The 20,229-nt window shown below is 55.4% G+C and overlaps 2 pseudogenes; one reads left to right on the top strand and one right to left on the bottom strand.

The window, feature by feature from the left end:
* Window positions 1–4,381: 4,381 nt before the first annotated feature.
* LOC107534994 (dnaJ homolog subfamily C member 7 pseudogene) lies at window positions 4,382–6,744 on the bottom strand (annotated as a pseudogene).
* Window positions 6,745–15,164: 8,420 nt separating this feature from the next.
* Window positions 15,165–15,582, top strand: LOC148093955 (peptidyl-prolyl cis-trans isomerase NIMA-interacting 4 pseudogene; annotated as a pseudogene).
* The last annotated feature ends 4,647 nt before the right edge of the window (window positions 15,583–20,229 follow it).

Genomic DNA, 20,229 nt, shown 5'->3' with positions numbered 1-20,229 from the left:
GCACGTATACGCAAAGGATATCTCTCAAAAAACACAGATAATCAGCTCACAGCAGCCGCCCCTGGAGAGGGAGATTTGGTAGCTGGCGTTTGTACCATATGCAAGTAGTACCCACCCCAATAAATCACTATATATTTTTTTTGTTTTTTAAAAGTATTTTTTTAATTAGCAGATTTTCACTTTTAGAGCAGTTCTAAGTTTGCAGAAAACTGAGTGGCCAGTAGATGTTCTTTTATCAAATTGAGGAAGTTCCCCTCTGTGCTCATCCGCTGACTGGGCGCTGGATTTTTGTCAAATGCTTTCTCTGCATCTATTGATACAATCATGTGACTTTTCTCCTTTAGCCTGTTGATGGTTTCTAGGAAATGATTTTTGAATGTTGAACGAAACTTGCATCCCTGGGATAAACCCCCACTTGGTCTGTGGTGTATAATCTTTTATGCATTGCCCTAGCTGGTTTGGCTCCAGGGTTAGAGCGTCAGCCCAAGGACTGAAGGGTCCTGGGTTTGATTCCGGCCAAGGGCACGTACCCTGGTTGCAGGCTCGATCCCCGGCCCCGGCTGGCTTATGAGCAGGAGGCAACCAATCAATGCGTCTCTTTTACACCAATATTTCTCTCTCTCTCTCTCCCCCCTTCCACTCTCTCTGAAAAGCAATAGACAAAATATCTTCAGGTGGAATTAAAAAAATAATAATTTTTTATGCATTGTTGAATTCAGTTTGCTGACATTTCATTGGAGATTTTTGCATCTGTGCTCATTAGGGGTATTGGTCTGTAGTTTCCCTTTCTTGTAGTATCTTTATCTGGTTGGGGCCTTAGGGTGAAGCTGGCCTGGCAGACTGTTAGGGAGTGTTTCCTCGGTTTGTGGTTTTCAGGAGAGATTGTAGAGAATCGGAGTCATTTCTTTAATGTTTGGTAGAATTTACCAGGGAAACCTTCCGGACCTGGAGCTGACTATTTTAGGAGGTTATGAAGGGGAATGTCCTATAATTTTATAACTAAATCTCCGTGGCTTTTGGTGGTAGGGGGCTGCGACCTGAAGGCACATTTAGAAGCCTTACTCAGAGACGTTTCTCAGCCATTTTTTTTTTCCTTCCCTTATGTAGGACCAAAAGGCAAGGTGGGACGGAGTTGGCTAATTCCCCTTTCCCAGTGTTGGTTTGCAACCTCGGGAGCTTCCCGGGTGGAATCTGAAACCGGCCCCATGCTTGGAAGGCAAAGAGAGACTGTAAGAAAGAGGCAGGCGGGTAGGTGGCAGGTTTAGTAAGCCAGGGAACGTGCCTGAAAGAAGTAGGTCTCCACACGCGCCCATCAGGATCTGAAACGCTTTTACAGCAGCCCGAGCTGGGTTCAGTCGTATGCATTGTCCAGATGGTCTCAGCCGCCCCTCGCTCTCTCAGGGCTGTGTGCTTGGGCAGCTGGTAGCTCAGGGAGGGCAGGCAGACAGACAGGGACATCCGTCCAAACAGGCCTCGTCGCGGTAACTCCTATCTGTCTCTTCATTTATGTTGTTACTTTTCCACAACTACTGCTTTTCCTTCAACTTGGTAGATGTGCGCTTGGGCCCCCTCACTTGCTTGGGTCTTCGCTTTTCTTGTGAGGGCCCCCACGTACGTGTAAATAAAATGTATGCGCTTTTTGGCTGTTAATCTGTCTTCTGTCACTTCCAGCTGGGAACCCTAAATGGGTAGAGGAAACTTTTACTTCCCCTAATTGCAGAGAATAGAATGCTCAGGATTTTATTTCAGATGGTTGGTTTGCCCTCTCCTTGCCCCAAATGTGATGTGCAAGTGTGGGGTTCCCTGTAAGTTTTAACTCGCAAGCTAGTCCACGCTGAGCCTCCAAAAATGGTCAGCTACAGCTTAAGTGTCCCCAGCAGAGCCGTCCCTTCCAACCAGCACGGGCCATGCTCCTGGGCAGCTGTGATTCTCTGTCTGCCTCTCTCTCCAGTTTTGGGGTCACTGGTTTGCCCTGTGACCTCCATTCTCTCAGTTCTCTGACACGAGTCATTGACTTTCGCTTATTATGGGTTTTTTTTGGTTGTGAAAATGGGAGTGATGACTTCCAAATTCTTCACGTGCTGGACTGAAAACTGGAAGTTCCCATATAATATTTTTTAAATATATTTTTATTGATTTCAGAGAGAGGAAAGGAGAGGGAGTGAGAGAGAGAAACATCAATGATGAGAGAGTCACTGATCGAGCCCGCACCCCGGGCATGTGCCCTGACCGGGGATCGAGCCCCGATCGCCTGGGTCCCAGGTCGACGCTCGACCACTGAGCCACGCCCGGCCGGGCCCCATGTTTTTAAGAGGGGAAAACCCCCACCATCCTGACGGTGAACACCTGCCGGCTCCCAGGCTCACCTCTGCGCCTGCTGCCCCTCGCGCTCTGTCCAGGTGGGCGCCACCCTAAGGCAGTGACCTCCAACTGTACCTCCGGCCCAGGTGCTGTCCTTGGTGCTCTAGCTCCAATGTCCACCTGCCTCTAACCGACCACCAGGGTGTCCCACAGGTGCCTCGAACGCATCTCAAACACTAGGCCAACTTGAAGTTGCCATCTTTCCCCACAAAACTAATCCACAGCCCGTTTCTTATCTCAAGTGGTTGGCATCCAGGTGTCCAGGTCAGAAATATAAGCTTCCTTCTAGATACTTGCTCTCCTCACCCTGTAACACCAGTCAGTCGCCAGGTTTTTTCGTGTTTGGTGTTTTTTTCCAATTGATGAGAGATAGAGAGAGAGAGGGAGAGAGAGGGAGAGAGAGAGAGAAACATGGATTCGTTGTTCCCGTTGCTTATGCATCATTGGTTGATTCTCATATGTGCCCGGGCTGGGGATCCGACCTGCAACCTTGGTTTATCAGAACAACACTCCAGCCAACTGAGCGACCCAGCCAGGGCAGTCGGCGGGTTTTGTGAAGCTTACAGCTGGCCAGTCGCCCACAGCCACCAGGCCGTGGGGGTCCTAGAGCGGCCCTCAGTATCTCCCCTCTGGTTGTCCCAGTGGGCTCCTCACCAACCCTCTCAGCGATCTTCTCCTTTTCCCGCTGCTACCGGGAGATCTTCCCCAGCCACATCCATCTGTGTCCCTCCCTGCGTGCAAACCACCTGTGGCATCCCAGGTGTCTTCGGGATAAACTTGAAACCATTTCTCCTGGGTCGCGGCACAAGGTTAAATGACCCTTCTCCCTGTTCTGTCCTCCAAGTAGAACCCCTTCTCGGTTCCCAGCATCTTCTCCAGGGAAACTGCTCGCTTCCTTTCTAGAACAGGCCATATGCTCTTGCTCACCCCTGTGTGAGACTTCGGCAGGCAGGTAGAATATTCCAGGTGAAGGCAACACTGTTCACCTGTTCACCTCCCACGCATCCTGCCGGGCTCAGTTCAGACGTCGTCTCCTCCAGGAGGCTGTCTCTGGCCCCAAGGCGAGACCAGTGATGTGCTGGCATACATGTAACCACTTGCTCTCCAGGAAAAAAGCCCTGATTTGGGGCATTTGCCAATTTCCGTGGTGTAAATACTCCCACCGTGGCCAACCTCGCCCTACCAATGGGATGTCAATAAACAATGTGATGGTGAACACGTGTTCACCATCAGCTCTCTCCAGCTGCTATGAGTTGACTCCAGCACTTGACTGGTGGATAAGCCTCCTCGGGGCTCACATCAAAGAATTACCCTCTATCAAAGTATTAATCACAAACAAATGTGGAAAAACACACCAACCTGCCCTGGCCGGGTAGCTCAGTTCGTTAGAGTGTCGTCCGGATACGCCAAGGTCGCAGGTTCAATCCCCAGTCAGGGAACATACGGGAATCAACCAATGAATGCATGGATAGGTGGAACAACAAATCCATGTCTCTCTCTCTCAAATCAGTAAATACAAAAATTAAAACAAACAAAAATATACCCACCCTCAGATGGCCCAAGGGAAGGATAGATTGAAGGCTCAGCTCTAATCCCCACCCAATGCCTTCCTGGCTGTGTGGCCTGAAGTAAGAGACTCAGCCTCTCTGAGCTTCAGATTTGTCATCTATAAGATGGTCAAAGTAATATGTTGTTCCTAAGCTCGCATAGGAATTAAATGGATGTAAATACTGTCAAATCCCGTTTGAAGTTAAGGGGTCAGTGAGAGGCGTGGGGAAGGACATTCTGAGGCTAAGGACCAGCAGGAGGAGAGGGAGAAGCGGGAAGGAAAGCATGTGTCCTCTAGGCTGGAGTGAACCTGTGCATCCTGGGCTGGAAGGCAGGAGCGAGGGCCGCCTGGGGAAGGTGGAGGGCGAGGGGTCCAGGAGGGTGGGCTTCGAAGGGTAGTGTCAAGGCTCTGGGCCTCATGCTCAGCCCTGGGGCCCTTGGGAAGTTCGGGGGGGCGGGGGGGTGGAATGGATCAGATATCCTCAAAGCAGGAGACTGGTCTGGAGCTGCTGGGGGAGGGGGGGCACAGAGCTGGCCGGATACAAGCCCTTTCTGGGGGCTGGGGCTGGGTTCGGCCAGAGGGAAGGGGGTTGGAGGCAAGGGGGTTTGTTTTCTTCCCTAGGGATGGGCTGACAGCCTCAGGCATCTTAGTTATCAAGCTCAGGAGAGGAGAAGCCCTCACTCCTGCCTTCCAGGCCAGGATTCATACGAAATCTCCTGATCCGCCAGAGGTGGGGGAAGAGCTCCGTCCCAGGGAAGGGGGTTTTGTGACAGGAGATTAGACAGACGGGAGCAGAGCAAGGACCACGGGCCAGGTGTAGGGCCGTCAGGGTGAGAAGCCCCAGGTGCTTAGCGAGGGACAATTGTAGGAGGGACCTCAGCCCCAGGGTGGCCTTTCCTCCACTAGCACGTTGCTGGTCACGTGGTTCAGACCTCCTGACTTTTCCTCCCTAGAGATTTTTTTTTTTTCCTCTTAACTTTTTTTTTTTTTTTTTAATAAAGTTAAACAGTAAAACAAAAATTCACAAGCTGCCTCCCTGTTGACCCCCCGCCTCCCTCCCCGGCCCGCAGTCTTTGGCGCTGGCTCCCTTTCCTTCACCCCACTCACAGACGCAGGGCATCCAGCTGAGAAAACGAAACTGCTCGAAGTCCATGGGGACAGGGTGAAGAGAGGAGGCGAATCGTGTCCACATTCAAGGTTGAACTGAGCAAGCCGCCCTCTCCCCCCAGGCTGGCTCAGCGGTTGAGCGTCGACCTAGGATCCAGGCGATCGGGGTTCGATTCCCCGTCAGGGCACATGCCCGGGTTGCGGGCTCCATCCCCAGTCGGGGACCTGCAGGAGGCAGCCGATCGATGACTCTCATCATTGATGTTTCTCTCTCTCTCTCTTTTCCTCTCTCTGAAGTCAATAAAGATAAATAAATAAATAAAATAAACTGAGCAAGCCGGCATTTTTCTGGGTTCTGGAGGGTTCCCTTTCATTAGCCAAATTGAAAAAAAGAAATTCCCTGGACCAGATGCTTCAAAGCTGAAGCCCCCGGGACCACCGAAGAACGCCTTGAAGATACTGTCTGCAGCAACTTCACGCATATTCACGTCCCCCTCATCCAGGTCCGGCCTGCTGTCCTAGCGAGCCTTCTTCTTGGGATCAGAGAGGATGGTAAAAGCTTCCCCAACCTCCTTGAACTTCTGAACAAGGCCCGCTTCCGATAAGCTTTCTTGATGTCACCCTCAGAGGCCTTGCTGTCCACGCCCAGAATCCCGTAGTGATCTTTCCTCTTACTCTTCTTCGGGCCCAGCTGTGCACTTTTAAGGGGCTGTTTGTGTTCTTTTCTCCGCCTGACACACTTTTTCACAGTCCCGCCCTGCTGCTTCATACCGCTCTGTGTCCGTGTGACACTGAGCTCTTCTCACGTAGGCGTTTACATAGGTGTCACCGAGCGTCACGGCATTCGTGCGGTCTTCTGCTGCATCCCCTAGTCTCCTAAGCTCGGAATTAGCCGTACCCCGAGGACAGAGAGCTTAGCATGTTTTTATATTGTTGGGTCTGCCCCCAGGCTTCTGTGTACGGCTCCTATGCTGGCCTGGCATTTCCTCCTCCTTTCTCTGCGTTCGGTGCTTCCGCATTTCTGCAGAAATTACGGGCCGTGTCGTGGTCAGGAGCCACCCCGAGAGCCTGTGCAAAAAACTGAACCGCCTTCTCAATACAAACTTCAGAATAAGGCAAAGACCTCGGACACACGGGGGATCCGCACTGGGGGAACCCGGGCGTAAAATGTCACTGGCCACAGGTTGTGCTTCTGGATAACGACCCGGCGTTGCTAAACATTCTGCTTGGAGAATTTTGAACCGATGCCAAGCAGGGGCAAACTCTAGGGCACGATCCATGCAGAAAAACCACCTTCCGAAAATCCCGCTTCTCAAGATCCGCTTCCGCTGTTTTCTCATATTCGGTGACAGCATTTGCGTCCTTGAACTCCTGCGGTGCTGAGCCTTTTTGTGATCCGATTCCAGGGCTCTCTGAACACTGCGACATCCCTAATGACAGGCCGCTTTTGCCTTCTCGTAGGTGTCCCCGGACGAAACTGTCACCCAACCCCACTGACTGTCGTGCATCTCCAGGAGCTTCGGGGACCTTCCGCGCATCATCCGGGTGGCCGCTCGGTTCCCATGATATCCGGCATTTGCAGGACACATACCTACGGCTTTTGCTTAATAGTCCTAAGCTTCGTTGTGATCTTTCCCGGCATAGCGTGCATTGCCTTGTTTCCTGAAGGACCCTGCCTCCCTCTTCGCTCCTTCGCGGGGCAGTTCTGGCTCGGTCGCCGCCTTTACCACGTCGACTCCGCGGCAGCGGCCGTCTTACCCGCCCTAGAGGCAACATCTGGGCCTCAGCTGTATTTCAGCTCCGGGCCCAGAAGAGCAGCAAAAGCAGCCGCAGCTGCCCTCAGGAGCAGCTGCCCTGGGTAATGACCTTCTCCCGCGGGGCTGACCAATCAACCTGCGGAGAGGTTGCGACAGGAGGCTGCGCTCCTGGAGGCCTGGGCCAGGGCCAGCTCAGGGAGGAGGCCAGGGAGGGATGGAGGCCAGGGAGGGATGGAGGCCAGGGAGGGATGGAGGCCAGGGAGGGTCAGAGGCCAGGGAGGGATGGAGGCCAGGGAGGGACGGAGGCCAGGGAGGGGTGGAGGCCAGGGAGGGATGGAGGCCAGGGAGGGTCGGAGGCCAGGGAGGGATGGAGGCCAGGGAGGGATGGAGGCCAGGGAGGGTCGGAGGCCAGGGAGGGATGGAGGCCAGGGAGGGACGGAGGCCAGAGAGGGACGGAGGCAAGGGAGGGATGGAGGCCAGGGAGGGATGGAGGCCAGGGAGGGTCAGAGGCCAGGGAGGGATGGAGGCCAGGGAGGGATGGAGGCCAGGGAGGGTCGGAGGCCAGGGAGGGATGGAGGCCAGGGAGGGTCAGAGGCCAGGGAGGGATGGAGGCCAGAGAGGGATGGAGGCCAGGGAGGGATGGAGGCCAGGGAGGGATGGAGGCAAGGGAGGGATGGAGGCCAGGGAGGGATGGAGGCCAGAGAGGGATGGAGGCCAGGGTGGGACAGAGGCCAGGCCACATGTGCATGGGACCACCTGGGCAACGAGCAGGGCAAGGGGCTGGGGTCCTGGAAAAGGGCCTGCAGACGCCCCTCTGGGAGGGGTCAGTTGAGAACCAAGAATCCTCCAGGGGATGACCAGTTAGAGGGACAGGAGGCCCAAGGACACAGAGAGTTCGTGGTCAGCTGTCAAACGCCATCAGAAAGTCGGAGGTTCCGCCTGTAAACCGCCCACTGCATTTTCTGGTGGAGCCGTTTCTATCGAGAGATCTCGGTCCCTCGAGGGGACAGCGGCAGCCACACAGACTTCCTCCAAGCCCTCCGATCTCATAAACGAGTCTGGGAAATCCAGTTTTCCCTGAGCACTCCAACCTCCAGCACAAACTTGACTAAGTACATTCCTTCCGACGATTTAAACTGCAATTTCAGATTTCTTAACGGCTGATCCCAGGACAATACCATCCTCACGTTTCTTCTCAAAACAAAACGCCTCTAAAACGCCCAGGCCAGGGGCCATTTGTTCGTTTGTTTCTGCACCACTCCCAGCCTGGCTTTTATTTCTTCTCGGGAGTTTTGCTGAACTTGTTTTGGTTTCTCCCCAGGGCTTTGGTGGTGGAATTTGGATACCCTCTCATGTTTGTGATAAATAATCTCCCAAGACAAGCCGAGGTCACTCGATCTGGATGTTTGACCTTGGTCCTTGGCTGGGACACAGGGCTTGGCTGCCTCTCCCAGGGGGACACTTGGCTAGTTAATCATTTCGGAGACATTCTCTGTTGAATCTTCCTTCTCCTGGACAACCAAGGGCGACACCCCTGCACCGCGCACCTGAAGGAGCCTCGTCCGCCCAGCGGATCCGCGCGGCCGCCAGTGGCCGTGAGCCAGTCCTTTTTCATGATACAGTTCCTGACACCCCCCCCCAGGCCCCCAGCACCCCTAGGTCCCCAGCCCACAGCTGTGAATTTACGCTTTTTTGATTACACAGATAAAGCAAACGCACCTCTCTAATTTGTTAGCAACAACGAAAGAAGCAAAACACACATCCCAACTGATTAAGGTCCATAAAAAATTCAAACAAATCACATGACAGTCATCTTTCTTATATGACAAATCTCTTTAAATGCTTTATGCTAATTTTTTCGAGTTTCATTTACAGCCATAACCTTTCACAAAGTGAACTTATTCAAATGAACTATAATTGTTTCAATTACTAATTTTTTTTTTTTTTAATCCTCTCCTGAGGATATTTTTCCATTGCTTTTCAGAGAGAGGAGAAGGGAGAGAGAGAGAGAGAGACATTGACTGTGCCTCTCTCACACCCACACTCGCACCCGGACCGGGGCCAGGGATGGAGCCTGCAACCGAGGTACGTGCCCTGGGCCAGAATCGAACCCGGACCCTTCAGTCCGCAGGCCGACGCTCTATCCACTGAGCCAAACCGGCCAGGGGATCGATTACTAATGTTTGATGCTCATATTACTATGGCCTTGGGGAAAACTTTTGATTGTTTCATCACCTCTTCTCTGCTCCCCTAAAATTTCTGAGGGTGGCCTACTTGCTGGCCACAACAAGGCTTTCTGGACCATTCTCAGTTTCTTCTTGTGCTCCAAGGACTCCTGGTCTCCTTCAGCGGAGAGGGTGTTAAGGGCCAAAGTCTGGGCCCCCGGGTGCGCCTGAGACTTGGGTGGGGACGGGGAGCTGAGGTTACTGTGCCTTTGGGGCCACTCTTGACAGAAACAAAGCCAGAAATACCTGTGTGTTTTTTTTGAGGTCACAGTTTACAGTAAATTCTTTCAGCTTGTGATATTTATTGTTCACAAAGCTTAACAAGATGGTCATTAATCCTGTATTGATAGGATTTGGCTGCCCGCAGGTCACTGTGACACTGGGAAGATTCGTCATCCTCAGTAGGGGACAGGAAGCAGATGAGGACAGGCTAGGGGGACTCGGAAGGGAAGGGGCAGAAGCAGCCAGGGGAGGTGACTCCTTCTAGGCACCTGGCTGAAGGGAGAGAGAATTGGAGGTCCCGGGGGGGGGGGGGGGGGTGTTCTTTTTTTCTTTAATGTTTTTTTTTTTTAAATTGATTTCAGAGAGAGGAGAGAGAGAGAAACATCGATGAGAGAGAATCATAGATCGGCTGCCTCCTGCACGCCCCCTACTGGCAGGCATGTGCCCTGACCCGGAATCGAACCGTGACCTCCTGGTTCATGAGTCGACGCTCAACCACTTAGCCACACCGGCCCGACTCTTTTTCTTTTCTTGTCTTTATTAAGATGGGAGAAGCTCTGCTTGCTTATGGGTGGAGCAGAAAGTGCCAGTAGTTGAAAAGTGTGTCCATGAGGGTTCTTCTGTGTAGAGGAAGAAAGAATCCAGCTCATCTGGTTAAACCAAACTGAATAATGGGAAGCCCAAGGGCTGATCCATCGGCCCCGCAGACACAGAGGCTCCTGGGGATGCCCAGTTCCCCTGCGTGTGACCCAGGGCTCGGCCTCCTCGGGGTGGGCTCTGTTCTGAGATGGACCCTCCCCTTGTGGTTGGGAGACACCATGAAGCTCTAGTGCACACACTCCCCACTCCTAGTCCAGAAGAAAGGCTGTGCACCCAGAGCCCATGCAGCAGAAAGGACACGTCTCTCTCCCAGACTTCTACGGAAGACCCAGGATGGCCAGGCTCTGTGTCCCCGGCAGCACTTTACAGATGGGTAAACTGAGGCCAGAGTGGGGCCTCTTCCTCCATGCCCCCCCCCGCAACAGCCAGGCCAGGTCACTAGAAGAGATTTGGCCTCAGAGTCTGCCGAGGGCTTGGAGTCAGGTAAACCTGAATGCCAATCTCTGCCCACCTTAACCTGCCCTGGGAGCTTGGGCAAGTCCCCATTTTGGCCTCAGTTTCTTCATCTGTAAATTGGGGGAGGACAGCATGACCTCAGAGTGTTGTTGTGAGACGGATAAGCTGCTAGGAGGCAGTTTCCCCTGGGAGAGCCAGGAAGAGCTTGTGGGGCTGGGAACAGCCCGAGACGGCTCACAGGAGAGAGCCACTTCCTTCTCAGTTCTCTTCTAATCCCTCTGCTGCACGGAGGTCTGGGGCAAGGAGTCGCCGGGTGCTGATCTGGAATGCCCCTCTGCGCCACCTTGGGAATCTCACGCTATAGCAAGGAGAGGGCAGGAGGGGGCTCAGCTCTCAGACCAGCCATGAGCTCCTCAGGGCCTGAGAGCATTGCTTTATTCTCATTTCTACTGTTGCCTTCTGTTCTAGATTAGCGGTAGTGGTGTTCTCTCTAGGGCAGTGATACAAAGTTTCCTTTAAAAGATTTTGTATTTATTGATGAGAGAGAGCAAGAGAGAGCAGAGAGAGAGAGCACATCGGTTTGTTGTTCCACTTATTTGCATATTCGTTGGTTACAGTGTGTGTGTTTTTAAATACTCACCTGAGGATATTTTTTCCACTGCTTTTCAGAGAGTGGAAGGGAGAGAGAGAGAGAGAGAGAGAGAAACATCGATGTGAGAGAGACACATCCACTGGTTGCCTCCAGCCCACGCCCCAACTGGGGCAGGGGATCGAGCCTGCAACTGAGGTACACGCCCCTGGTCAGAATCGAACCTGGGACCCTTCAGTCTGAGGGCCAACGCTCTGACCTCTGAGCCAAATCGGCTAGAGTGATTGGTTGCTTCTTGTATGTGCTCCGACCAGAGATAGAACCCATAGCCTTGGCATATTGGGATGACGCTCTAACCAACTGAGCTACCCGGCCAGGGCCAAAGTTGCCTTTTCAAATACATTTATTGGAATGAAAAAGCCAATATAAAGAAAAGGCATTGTGAATACTACTAATGGTGAAAGGATGCGGGTTTTTTTTCAATCCACACATGCGTGTCGAGTGCCCGGCTATTCTGTTCCAGACACTGTTCCAGGAGGGAGAGACAGCAGTGACTAGCTTAGCAGGAACCTCTCCCCTGTGGAGCTCACATTCCAGCGCCGGAGATCGGAGACGAAATAAATGCATGACTGAAACATAAAGCACGTCACCTGGTGATAAGTGTACGCGGAAGGTCAAGGAGGGAAGGCGGTGGGGGGTGCAGGATGGGCGAGTCCGGCTTGAAATAGAGAGATCAGAGGAGCTGCCATTGAAGCTTGAATCTGAAGGAGGGGTGAGGGAGAGAGCTGGGTTAAGTATCTGGGCAAGGCTGTTCCAGGCAGAGGAGCAGCCAGAGGACAGGCCCTGGGGCGTGGGGGTGGGGATTAGAGCCAATGTGTCTGGGCAGGGTCCCTGATGGAGAAAAAAGGGGTGAGGTCAGAGGCAGAAGCCAGGGCCCTTCTGAGTTCAATGAGGCCTGGCTGGGGCAGAGCAGGGATGTGACCTGACTGGTTCCACCCTCTCCCCCCTGGTGATGTTTGGACAGGGAAGTGGGAGAGGCAGGAATACCAGTGAGAGGAGGTCCCTGCACTCAGCCTGGGGAGAGTCTCGGGACTGGGGCAAGGGGTGGGGTGAGAAGTGCGGCTGCAGGCCCCGCTTGGGCGTCACCTGAGACTGTCTCCAAAAGCCCCAGGACTTGCAGGACAGCACCAGGGTTAAGAACTCAGCATGGGGCCCTCGAAACTTTAGAGGGTGGGGAGGGGAGGGGGTCCATAGAGGAGACTGGGGGTTGGCCAGTCCGTACTGGTGTCTGCGAAGCCAGGAGAGGAAGGTGCTTCAGAGAGGAGGAAGCCGGCCGCCCTGACAAATACCGGAGGTATCGGTAAGACCACGATGGAGCTTCAGCATGGACCCAGCAACACAGACATCACTGGGACCAAAAGATGACAGGTTTAGTGGATGGGGGGGGGCGGGGGGGCAAGAACTAGATTGGAGGGGTTATAGGGGAGGACGAGAGTAGAGAGCCTGCAGACAGGGTGGGGAGAACTGCTGGACTTGGGCTGTAGAGGGGAGAAGGCGAGGAAGCACCAGCTGGAGGGGGCAGAGGGGTTGTTAGGGGGGTTTCTGTTTTCTTGCCCTGGTTTTAAGGTGGAAGAAGCAACACCTGTAGGCTGATGGGAATGCCAGGGTGGGGGCAGAATTGCTGGATCTGCGTTGGCTTGAAGGGAGGGGTCCCGAGGACAGCGCAGGAGGTGTGGGGTCAGCCTGGCCCTGGTGGGAAGTTCCTCCTGATTCCCTCATTCACAGGACAATTAGGGAGCACCCTCTAAGTGCCAGGCTGCCCCTGGGGCCCGGGATGGCGGGTCTCTATGTCATCAGTGGCCCTGGCATCAGCGGAGGGAGAGGGTGGGCGGGGAGGAGTGAGGCCCGCACGCAGGAGGCTGGGCTGGGAAAGGACCGGGCAGCAGCGAGGCCCCGGGGAGCTGTGACCATAACACACCGGGCGGGCGGTGCAGGCAAAGCCTGTGGCACCCTGGTCGCAGTTGGGGGGGGCTACGGGGAGGTTGATAAATACATTCCAGGCGGTGGCATCAGGCAGGCCGGGTTCAAATGTTGCCATCGCCCCTGCGCAGTTGCGTGATGTCCAGGTTACTTAACCGCCCCGGGCCTCAGCGTTCCCATCTGTGCAGTGGGGCGATGGGGTTACGCAGGAGCGCGCGCGCCTCGGGGCCGCGGGCTGTGCCGTCCGGCCGCGGAGCGCGCGGGGCCGCGGGGACTCAGCGGGGGGGCGGCGGGCGGGGCCGGGCCCTGTGACCACGCCCCGGGCCGCCGGGCTGCGGGGCTCGCGCCGAGCTGTCGGCCGCCGGCCGCCGCGGGAGCCCGAGGTACCGGGGCCACGCGGAGGGCGCGCGGGCGGGGTCCGGCCGGGCGGGCGGGGAGGGCGCCCGCGGAGGGACGGGGTGGCCACCTGTCCGGAGGGACACCCGAGCGCGCCGACTGGGCGCGGCGCCGCCGCCCCGCTGCGCCCCGACGTTGGGCGCTGCGGCTGGACCGGGCGCCCCGCCCCGGAGCCCTCGGAGGGGCCCGACCGGCCGGGCCCGACGGTGGGGGGGGGCGGGGGCGGCGAGCAGCCCGCGCCCAGCGTGGGCCCCGCGCGGACCGTCCCGGGGGCGGAGGGAGGGAGGGAGGGGCTGCGGGGCGGGAGATGCTGCGGCGTCGCCGCGCGCGGCGGGGACGGGCCCCCTCTCCAGGCGGGGGGCCGGCCCGGGAGGCGCTGGGGAGTCGGAAAAAGTCGGGGCTCCCCGCTCCGGATTCGGGGCCGGGTCCGCAGGCCACCCCGTCCCCCGCCCCCAGCTGGGAAAGGCCGAGCGCACGCGGAGCGGCCGGTGCCGCGGGCAGGGCCCGTGCCTCAGTTTCCCCGCCCGCGCCGGGGGTGGAGGTCCCCCTCCTCGCCGGGCCCGGGAGGGTCCAGGCCGCTCCCTCGCTGGCGGGCGCCCCGAGCGGGGCGGGAGCCCTCGCGCCCAAGCGCCCCGGGGCCGACCCTGGCCCCGGGCAGGTACCTGGTTGCGGGCTGGTCGTGCAGGAGGCAGCCAATCGGTGTGTGTGGCTCTCCCCCTCCCCCCCTCCGTCCCTCCCCCCCTCCGTCCCTCCGTCCTTCCCTCCCTCTGTCCCTCCGTCCCTCCCTCCCTCTCCCTCTGAAAAAAATATCCTCCGGTAACGATTAAAAAAAAAAAAAATCCATGTCCGCTGCCCGGCGCCCACCCGTGTCTCAGGAGGACCCTCGTGGTCTCCCCCACACTGAACGGTTGCCCCGTGGTTACTCCTGAAACGTCCTGGAGCAGCTGGCTGGTGTGACCCAGTCTGGCCCCCCTGCTCTCTCCTGCCGTTGCCCCAGGGCTCCCCCTTTGTCACATCCTCTCAAAGAAGGGACAGAGGGCCCGGGCTGCCCAGGACTACACCCCTCCATGGAGATCTCCCACGGAGAGCCCCTAGATCAGGCCCAAATGGAAAGGAGAGGGGGGGGACAGGACAGGACACGGAGTCCTCCCCAGAGTCCTCCAGGGGTTGGGGGTTCGCTCGCCTCATGTCTGGGGTGCCTGTCCCTGCTCGTCTGCCGGGACATCTCAGGATGGAAGTTCTTAAAAACGTGTTTTGTTTCCTTGTACCGTTCGAAGCCTTCTAGCTGTGTAGGCTAGTGGGGTTGTGCCGGGGGTCTGTGTGTGTGTGATGGCCCCGGCCCGCTATGTGACAGGGTCAGCAGAGTCTCTCACCTTACTGGGACATCAGGAGGTTGTGACCCATCACATCAGCCCCAGCCGGCAACTCCCAAAGCCACCCGGCCATGGGGGACCCGGGTACAGATCTCCAAGCACTCAGGGCAGCAGGGGATGCAAGCCCCCCAAGGTCTGAGCTGGGACCAGGGCCGAGCGAGACGGGGCGGCTCCCTGGGACATTTGCCGCAAGGCTGGAACAAGGGGCCCAATGAAAAAGGGAAGTGAGAAGGGTGGAAACGGCTCTTCCCCACCCTCGCCTCCCGCTGCCCCCCAGCCGCTTCCCCTCCTGGTTCTCTGGGCTGAGGGTGGGGTGGCTACACCTAAGACCTGTGCGTCCCCGCGGTGCTCTCCGGGATGCACTTCCTACTCATGCAGGACTTCCCCGGTGTGGGGACAACTTCTCAGTCTCACTGGGGGGAAGTAACCTCGCCTGAAGCTGGTGGCCGGCCTGGCAGGCACGTCAGGGGTGGTGTTCCTTAAATGTTGCTTGAAGGAATTAAGTAAAAGAAGTAAGGGGGGGGAGTAGGGCAGCTGTCACAGTTGAGAGCTCAACGTCCAGTTTCCTAGATGCCTCCTAAAGGAAAAAGAGGTTCTGGAAAAGGGGGGTAAAGGGGGTGTAGCCTCTGGGAGTGACAGTTCTGACAAGAAGTCTCAGGGTCCCAGAGGCGGTGGCAACGCAGTAAAGGTCAGAGACATTTTGTGTGAAAAACATGGAAAAATCATGGAAGCCTTGGAGAAGTTCAAGTCTGGAATGAGATTCAATGAAGTGGCCACACAATATAGTGAAGATAAAGCCAGGCGAGGGGGCGACTTGGGTTGGATGACCGGAGGCTCCGTGGTGGGACCATTTCAAGAAGCAGCGTTTGCTTTGCCTGTAACTGGGCTGGACAAGCCTGTGTTTACAGACCCTCCAGTTAAGACAAAATTTGGATATCATATTATTATGGCTGAAGGCAGAAAATAAAATAGTATGGAACACTGAAAAAAAAAAAAAAAAAGATGTAGGGGAGGAAATTCCATATTTGTATCACTTGGAGATAACAAGTGTTAACGTTTGCCCTTTTTCCAGACTTTTAAAACACTGTTTTCCATATTTAAGTATATTGACTGTATAAATGTTTCAAATTCCTCACCTCTCTCAGCCTTGTTTTTTATATTTTTCAACGCTTACATATTGTTATGTCATTCAGTTAATGCATCTCATTGACATGTAGGGTTTTTATGTCTGGCTCTTTTAGATAATGCATTGAATTCATACGTGTTTATATGTTGTTAGATGTCTCTTGGTAGCATTCTGTGAGCCCCTCGAAGGGCTGCACCTAGAGCCAGCTGGCTCTCCAGAGGGACTGTGCTTGCTTCCTGGGGCTGTGAGTGTGCGTTTCTTGTTATTTCCTAGAAATGAAATTACTGGGTCAAAGATTATGAATGACCGGGCCAGGCCCTTTGTGTGTTTGAGCTTCATCAGTGAGGTCCTCGCCCCTTGTCTCTCTGTGGCCCACATCTTCTCCCAGGTTATGGTTTAGCTTTTATTTTTGCTGCTGCTAGTGTGTTTAAGGAGCATGTTTTTAATTTTTAGTTTACTTGATCTGTGTGTGTGCATTTTGATAAGGAAGACATTTATGAGCTGATGGGAAAGAGCCAAAAGAGGGATCAGCTGAGGAGGAGGGGCAGGTCCATAGACTGGGGTCCCAGGGGATGCAGGAGGGGGGAGGGGTCCCTCCCTGGTCTACAGGGACCTGAGCTGGTGAGGACAGGAAGAGAGAGGGAGGGGCTGGGAGGACACCTTATAAATTGGCTTTGATCTTCCTAGACAGGGAGGCAGAAAAGCATCGGTGGAAAGAGAGGGTTTTCTGGACCTGAGGTCCCCAAGCTCCCTGTGCTGTTTGCGGGCCTGGTCCCCTTGAACCCTCCCTGCTGCCCTGGGAAGTAGCAGGTGTTACCATCCCCTTTGACAGATTCCCCGAGGGAGGAGAAGTGCCTTGTTCTGGAGCAGTCAGCTGATGGGCAGCAGGGCTGGGCTCAAAGTCTCCCCTCTCTGGGCACCAGCTGCGTGCCCTTGAGAACCCTCCCTCTCAGGCTTCCGTTCCTAGTGGATACCGGGAAGCGGCACCCCTCTTCCTCAGTCTGGAACTTGGTGAGTCTGTCCCTTCCTCTCCCGTCTGCTTTTCTTGGCCTTCTTTCTGGATGGACCCCAGTGGGTCCAGGAGCTCCAAGCAGAAGCCCCCACAGGCCTAGGAGAGCCCCTTCCTTTCCAGGCCGGCAGCTGCACACCCTCCCCGGGGCCTGAACTGGCGCCCACCAGCAGCTGCCCCCCAGAAGCATGCAGCCTCCTGCATGTCACACTTACCCGAAGCCTGAGCTGGCAAACGGGGAGCCAGGTGGACAGGCACCGGGGAGTGAAACAGAAGAATCTGTGAACAGCCTTGATTGAAAGAGCAGGCGCCATTGGCCCAGGTGTAGACACAGAGCCTGGGGAGCCCCCTCCCACCCTCCAGTTGTCTCTTGGCTTCATTTGCTCCCTCCCACGGTCTCCAGGGCAACCCCCCGCCCCCGGGTTGAGGGCGGGCTTCTACCAACAGCCCTCCTTAGGTACCAGACACTTCATTACCCTCTCGGCCATCCTGTGCTGTTATTCCCATTTTATAGATGAGGAAACTGAGACTCGGAGCCAAGCACCTCTTGTTTGTCACAGTGAGGCTTGGGCCCCTAAGCCAGTGCCGTCCCAGGTGAACAGGACTGGGCGACAGGCAGACTCCTTTTATCTGGCAAAGGGGGTTTGAATCCCAGCTGTGCCTCGGTTTCTTCAGGACGATTGGGACAATTAAGCAAGTTAATGCATAAAAACCACTTCGACCAGTGCGGTGCCCCGTAAGCCCTTAGAAAATGTACACCGTTGTTAGGTCACGTAGCCCCGTGCCTGACGGGAAGCTTTCCACGTATGTTAACAGCCTCCCACCTCCCTCCTGTGATGAGAGGATGGGGCGGTGGGCACACCCCGACCCTGGAGAGAATGTGGACTTTTTAAAACCTTTCTGGGGAGCCCTGGCTGGTGCAGCTCAGTGGTTAGAGCATCAGCCTGTGTACCGAAGGGTCGCAGGTTCGATCCCTGGTCCCGACCAGGGCTCATACGGGAGGCAACCAACCCGTGTGTCTCTCTCCCATCAGTGTTTCTCTCTGCCTCCCCCACTCCACCCCTCTCTCTCATGCTCCCCTCCCTCTCCCTTCTACTCTCTAAAAATCGATGGAAAAAACATCCTCAGGTGGGGATTAACAAAAAAAAGCACAACATTCTGGAGACCAGTTAGAGATCCGAATCTCAACCTTAAATTACATTTCCTTTGACTCGCTGGCTCCTTTCTAGGAAACGGTCCCATAGAGATAATGAAGGGGGTGCTCAAAACAGGTGCACGCACTTAGATGCTCACCGCAGCGCTGTCCGCGGGAGCAGAAAGGGGGCAGGCACACTTCCAGTAGCGAAGACGGGAGTAGGCCGGGAAGGCCGGGCTGCCGCGGGAGCGGGTAGGCTGGAGCCCCGGGAAGCAGGGCGCAGAGCGAGATTTATTGACACACGTGAAGGGCAGAGCGTGTGTTTGCAGGCAGCTTTTTTCAGGTCTGATTTACGTACATCGCACCCGGACGGCAGATGAGTCCTAGGAAATGTGCACAGTTGTGCAACACCCCCACCTAGCTTTGGGTCCCAGGGGCCCAGCCTCTTTTTAAATGAAAAATAAACAAGGTGCCGAACAGCACCTGGACCAGGATCTCCTTTTGTGTGTCTCCCGCGCTCGGCTCTGGGTAAACACAGCCCTGTGTCAAGGGAGGCATCAGAAAAGAACCAGAGAGAAAAACACCAAAGGCCACAGGAAGACTGGCAGTCACATTGCCCCTCTCTCTGGTCTTCAGTGGCTCCAAATGTCATCAAGATAAAGAGTGAAGCAGGAGGTGTGAGGACAGGGCGGCGACTGGACCCACCCCCCCCACGCATGCAAACTCTCTATTAAGACTGGGTGCAAAAAGTTGGCTAGAAGTTGGTATATTCACGCTGTGCAAATACAAACAATATTCCAAGGTATGAAGACAGAGGAAAACCCATCCATTAGCCTCACAGCCAGGAATAAAACTGTCAGAGCATTTTAGTGATCTCTTGGCAAATGGCAACTCTCCTTGCCTATTATGGTGAGGAGGTTGCTGGCCAGGGGAGGGCGGAGGGACTTTTGGGGCGAGGGAATTGCATATTGCAGAGGCTTCGGATTCCTGGGACCTGGTGGCTTTGAGCCGGAGAGGAGAGGAGAGCAGAGCTGGTTTGCCTTGCAAGCGTAACCGTCATTGTCAAAGGCACGGGGAATATCGGAGGGTTTTCCTCTCTCCCCCATCACTTCATCATCGGACGTGTACGGGGTGCCTCTTGTGCGCCAGGCCCCCCCTAATTCAGCGTCAGTTACAGTCTCAGGCCGGGTGGGCAGCGTCTAGCTCGGCATCCGCTTTCCTCGGCTCCCAGTTCACTCCGGGGCCAAATTCACCCTGGTCATTGCCACTGGGATGCACCCCAGGGACTCCGAGGGTCTGCCCGTGGCCGAGGCTGTGGGCGAGGCCCAGGGTTTGGGGGTAGTGCTGCGCACTCACCTACTCTTTTTTTTCTTTCCTTTGTTAATTGTCATCCAAGGATATTTTTTTCCATTGATTTTTAGACAGCGTGGAAGGGAGGAAGGGAAACAGAGAGAGAAACGTTGATGTGAGAGAGACACGTCAATTGGTTGCCTTCTGCATGGGCGCAGATCCCGGCGGCTTCCTGAAGGTGACTGCTCTGCTCACGTGGGTCAGGAGAGACTCACAGAGAGGGAGGGTTTGGGACTTGAGGGCCGACAAACCCTGCCGCCCGCAGTGACTGGCCAGGTGGTGCTGGGAAGGTGCTTTTCCTCAGTGCACCTGTTACGTCCGAGAATCAGATCCCCGATGCGGCGGAAAGACAATCACTCCAGAGCTGATAATGTAACAGCAAAAGGGACTTTTATCCCAGCTGGCTGGGGTTCGGTCGTATCCAACGCAGTAGAATTCTGACTCGAACCCTGATCTAAATTTCCCACAAGCTTATATAGGGCTATAGTGAGCAAGCAATTATTGTCAGTTACAAAATTACATGGGTTATAAATTCTTTAGGAAGGGTGGGCTCAGGATGTTTCTCAATCACAGGTGCCTGAAGCTGGAGTGCACCTGGTATTCGTCAGGTTAATTCCTGGAACTGCCTCCACCTTCTGCAGTTGACTGAGTCACTCATGTATGCCTTTTGTCCGGCCCCGGGGCCTAGGGGCCTGCCTCTGTCTCGGTGGGTCCTTACACACCTTTGTCTTCTGTAAAATGGGGCCGCAGTGGTAGCCGTGAAGACAGAGTAAGCTGGGGTTGGCAGGGTTGCCTGGCACGTGGTTTGTTCTTGGCAAATGGCAGGCTCTTCCTCTGTAGTATGGTTAGGAGGTTCCTGGGCAGGGGCGGGGGAGGGGATATTTTGGGAAGAGGAAAGAGCTTATTGGAAAAACCTGGAATTCCCAGAGCCGGATGGCTTGAGCGGCACAGGGGAGGTCAGCGCGGCTGGTCTGGAGGCTGTGGGCCTGGAGAG

This window comes from Miniopterus natalensis, chromosome 2 (assembly GCF_054644295.1).
Source record: "Miniopterus natalensis isolate mMinNat1 chromosome 2, mMinNat1.hap1, whole genome shotgun sequence".
NCBI classification, from domain to species: Eukaryota; Metazoa; Chordata; class Mammalia; order Chiroptera; family Miniopteridae; genus Miniopterus; species Miniopterus natalensis.
This window is presented reverse-complemented; position numbering and strand designations above follow the sequence as displayed.